The sequence below is a fragment of the Bombina bombina genome, chromosome 3, assembly GCF_027579735.1.
Source record: "Bombina bombina isolate aBomBom1 chromosome 3, aBomBom1.pri, whole genome shotgun sequence".
Taxonomy (NCBI): Eukaryota; Metazoa; Chordata; class Amphibia; order Anura; family Bombinatoridae; genus Bombina; species Bombina bombina.
Genome location: NC_069501.1, coordinates 1,055,732,086 through 1,055,737,209, shown reverse-complemented (window position 1 = coordinate 1,055,737,209; position 5,124 = coordinate 1,055,732,086). Strand labels below are relative to the sequence as shown.

The 5,124-nt window shown below is 41.8% G+C and overlaps 1 pseudogene; it reads right to left on the bottom strand.

Moving 5' to 3' along the window:
• Nucleotides 1-4,630: 4,630 nt before the first annotated feature.
• LOC128654814 (uncharacterized) lies at nt 4,631-4,749 on the bottom strand (annotated as a pseudogene).
• Nucleotides 4,750-5,124: the final 375 nt, after the last annotated feature.

Genomic DNA, 5,124 nt, shown 5'->3' with positions numbered 1-5,124 from the left:
CAAGCTCTGCAGCTGCCAAGCAGGAAATTGCCAGTTACTGGCAGGTTGTACGTTAGTCACTTCTGATTGGAACGTGTTTGGGAGCTGCAAGAGGACTTTACATATGTCCCTAACCTATTTTCAGGGGATAAACATTGTTTAAGCCTTAATAGTGCAAAATTACACACTATAATGAATCAGAAGTTGGAAAACAAAAGAGAAGGAAAGATAAAGCAAGGCAAAAAAGTGCAAAAATAAGTACTGCCATCACCTGAACAAAAAGAAATTTATCAGGTAAGCATACATTTTATTTTTTTTCCATCAGATAGTGAGTCCACAAGTCATCATGCGTGAAGAATCTATAACCAAGCAGTGAAGTCCACAAGAACATTATGAAATTAGGGGGGGGGACACAAAAACATTGAAAGCAGGACGCTACCTATCAGGCAATATGGCCTGATAGGTAACCACCAAAAGCAGTATCAGAAGCATAAACATCAAAGTGATAAAACCAAAGAAGACCAAATAGCTGCCTTTCAAACCTGATCAATATAACCTCAATTACAAAAGGCCCTAGAAGTGGCAAATGCTCTAGTGGAATGAGCAGTAATGCGCTCAGGTGAGTTTTCCCTGCAACAAAATAAGCCTTACAAATTAAGGTTTTAAAGGCACATTCCAGCCAAAATTGAAATGCACATATATTTCACTTTTGAATAGGAGCATTTTTGCCATACACACGTGTTAGCAAATATGCTTCCAGTAAGAGCTATCACATATTTTAGGGTAAGTTTCTATTGTGCATGAGAAGCATATTTAAATATGCTTAAAGGGAATATGAAGGTCTTTTTTCATTGCTGTAATAAAAAAGCACTATTTAGTGGCTTATACTTAATAGAAATCATTGCAATATGTAAGTCATCCTTTTAAAAGGCATTAACCTTTTATATACTTTTTTTTTTTTTTTTTATTCATTTGTGCAGTGTCCATTTACTTCCTGACACAGCCCTAGAAAAAAGCTGTCGTCTCTACAGAAAGGCTTATCTAGCTTGATGTAATAAAATTAAACTAGAGCAACATGAGCTGGTTTACTATTACGTGAATACAAGATCAACAGGGAGTCAGATTTGATCATGCTCAGTAGAGGCGGAATGTAACCTAAATTGCTCTCTTATATCCTTGAGGGCAGTGGCTACACTGAGAATTTCTAAGTACTTATTTTGCAAGAAAACAAGTGAGTTTTTGCTGTTTTTAATGCACCAACATTTTAAACATTGTGCCTGCTCGGAGAGCCAATACCAGCTAGTATCATGTAAACTGAGTTGTCACCAATACTATACCAGACACACAGTTCAAAATGCAGATGAATAAAAACATAAATTAGGCTTACCAGATAATGTCCTTTCCTTCTGTACAGGGAGAGTCCACAGCTACATTCCTTACTTGTGGGAAATACTAAACCTGGCCACCAGGAGGAGGCAAAGACTCCCCAGCCAAAGGCTTAAATACCTCCCCCACTTCCCTCATCCCCCAGTTATTCTGCCGAGGGAACAAGGAACAATAGGAGAAATATCAGGGTGAAAAAAGGTGCCAATAGAATAAATTAAAATTTAGGGCCGCCCATCAGAGAACACGGGTGGGAGCTGTGGACTCTCCCTGTACAGAAGGAAAGGAAATTATCTGGTAAACATACTTTACGTTTTCCTTCTTAATAAAGGGAGAGTGCACAGCTGCATTCCTTACTTGTGGGAAACATATAAACAGGCATTACTCTTTGAAATATAGGGAGAACCCTCTAATGAATCAGAATCCTCCATAGCTAAAGTACGATACGCGGAGGACTACAGAAAAAAATAACAATTTTAAATTTAAAAAAATTTGCACCTTTATACCCCCAATGGCTGGGGCACTCACCACCTCCTAGGCCTCAGACAGAACAGAGATAAAACTCCTCTCCGGTAGTAACTCGGTCAAGAGAAAGGAAATGGAAGCTTCGACCATTCTGGTCACATGGTGCGCAATGCAGGACCGTCCCTGCCTTGAGAAAAAGCACACCAAGCTTTTAAACTGTGCAACCTTCAAAGTGAAAGAGAAACCTGTATGTTTCATCTCAGCCTATGAGCCCATAAACATCTTACACATAAAGCAGCATAAAATCAAATAAAGCATGTATGATTAAACCCAACTGTTCATAATCCCCCTCAGGAGATATTAACCCTTGATTCCATATAGATAAAAGGAGCCACACTTTGACCCTGTCTTCTAGCGTTTGCTATATGTGTAAAAATGTAAACGATCTTACCGGAATCCATGCTGTGGAACAGAAACACAGCCTCTCAAGTGTGACAGTCTTGTAGCATCGCTCCTGACATCGACTTGAGTAAGAAAAAGCAGGCAGTGAAACTCGTCAACACTGATTGCTAAGGAGCTGTTAATCTGAGTCTGGATGGGTTCGCAGAATAGACTCTAACCTTCGTCAATGCTCTCACTGAGAGGCTGACAAGACTACTAAAAACTCCAGTCCCATCCCTAAGGAACTACTCCGAAATCTTCTGACACTTCTCTGCCAACCTCATGTGATGAAAGGCAAAGAATGACTTGGGAATGAGGGACATGGGGGAGGTATTTAAGTCTTTGCCTGGGGTGTCTTTGCCTCCTCCTGGTGGCCAGGTTCAGCATTTCCCTCAAGTAAGGAATGCAGCTGTGGACTCTCCCTGTATTAAGAAGGAAACAAAATGTATGCTTACCTGATAAATTTATTTACGTATATGGTGAGTCCACAATGTCATCATTTACTATTGGGAATATCACTCCTGGCCAGCAGGAGGAGGCAAAGAGCACCACAGCAAAGTTGTTAAGTATCACTTTCCTTCCTACAAACCCCAGTCATTCGACCGAAGGGAAATGGAAAAAGGAACAATACAAAAGGTGTAGAGGTGCCTGACGTTTAGTCAAAAAAACACTGTCTTAATAAAAACGGGTGGGGTCGTGGACTCACCATATTCGGAAATAAATAAATTTATCAGGTAAGCATAAATTTTGTTTTCTTCTAAATACAGGGAGAGTCCACAACGTAATCATTAACTGTTGGGAATCAATACACAAGCTAGAGGACACAGATGACTAGGGAGGAAGAACAAGACAGGCAGACCTAAACAGTAGGCACCACCGCTTGAAAAACCTTTCTCCCCAAAAAAAAATTCCAGCCTTGCAAACCTGTTACACAGAAGCTTCATTTTTGAAAACACAAGAAGTGGAGACAGCCTTCATAGAATAAGCCGTAATTATCTCAGGAGACTGCTGACCAGCAGTCTCATAAGCAATGCTGATTATATTTCTCGAGCAGAGAGAGAAGTAGCAGTAACTTTCTGACCATTACTTTTCCCAGAGAAACAAACAACCAGGGTAGAAGACTGATGAAAGTCCCTAGTCGCCAGTATAAAAAAATATTTAAAAACACGCCCAACATCCAAGTTGTGCAACAAAAGTTCCTAATGAGAACAAAGATTAGGACATAAAATAGAACAACTAGTTCTTACTTAAAAATTTCTAAGCGGAACCACTTAGGACGAAGAACCACCTTATCCGAAAATAAGATAAGGCGAATTACACTGCAAAGTCGAGAGGTCTGAACTCTCCGAACAGAAGAAAAAGCAACCTTCCAAGAATAATGTCTATGTAATGCAATGGCTTACACAGAGCCTGCTGCAATAACTGAAGAACAAGGTTAAGGCTCTAAGGAGGAGCAACAGACCAAAACACAGGCCTGATACTAACCATTGCCTGACAAAAAGATTACACATCTGGCACATCCGCCAGACACTGTGCAACAAATGACAATGCAGAAATCTGACCCAACAGAGAACTGACTGACAAACCTTTCTCCAGACCTACTCGGAGAAAGGACAAAATCCTAGGAATCCTACTTCCGAGAGTAGCCTTTGGATTCACACCAATAAAGGTATTAACACCATACATTATGTTAAAAAGCTACCAGTAACAGGCTTGCGAGTCTGAAATATGGTCTCAATGATCGATTCAGACAAACCATGCTTAGACAGAACTAAGCATTTAATCTCCAAGCAGAAAGCTTCAGAGAAACGAAATTTGAATTAAGAAATGGACCCTGAATTAGAAGGTCCTTCCTCAGGGATAACCTCCAAAGTGGAAAAGATGACATCTCCACTAGGTATGTACACCAGATCCTTCGAGACCATGCAGGATCCTCTTAAAAATATTGATGCTCCCCCCTTTTCAATACGAGCAAAGACTCGTAGAAGGAGCGCAAACTGAGGAACAGGTATGTCAGACTGAAATCCCAAGGAACCGCTAGAAAATCTACCAGGGCAGTCTGCTGATCTCTTGACCCTTAAACGTACCTTGGCAGCTTGGCGTACTGCCATCTGAACCAACTCCAGCATCCATCATTTAAGGGTTCACCTGGAGAACACCCCGGGAGCAGCGCCCACTCCCCGGAATGAAGAGTCTGACTGCTCAAGAAGGCCGCTCCCAGAATCAAATCCTGGAATGTGCATAGTAGATAGACCGCAATTGTGAGAGTCCGCCCGCTGAACAATCCACGCCACCTCCATAATGGCTAAGGAACTCCTGGTTCATCCCAGTTGGTAATGTAAATGACTGAGGTGAAAAAGTAAGCCTACCGCACCTGGTGCTCTCAGGCGGTCTCCCATATAGGTACTGACCCGGCCTGGTCCTGCTTAACTTCTGAGATCAGACGGGATCGGGTGCATTCAGGGCAGTGCGGCGGAAGACTCCAACTAGAACCTGAAAAACCGTGCTAAAGACAACCCTCAAAACTCTCAGCGCATTGTAGATCACTCAACTCCAAGATGGTTATGGCAGTTCACATATGACAGACAGCACACACCTGATGCACGTGATGGAGGGCTACTGCAAACGCCACTCTGTAATGTAGTAACAACTGAAGTCCACAGCATCAATAATTTGAAGGAAAAAGGTTTTTCAAGCTTTATAGCATTTATTTATCCTTTACAGCTTCATACAGCATAGACACCCAGCAGCAAATGCAACGTTTCGGGCGTTAACCCTTATTGATGCTGTGGACTCCAAGATGGTTATGGGGAAAGCAGACTCCTTCTGAGTCCATAGTCCCCAGCCCAACACTAT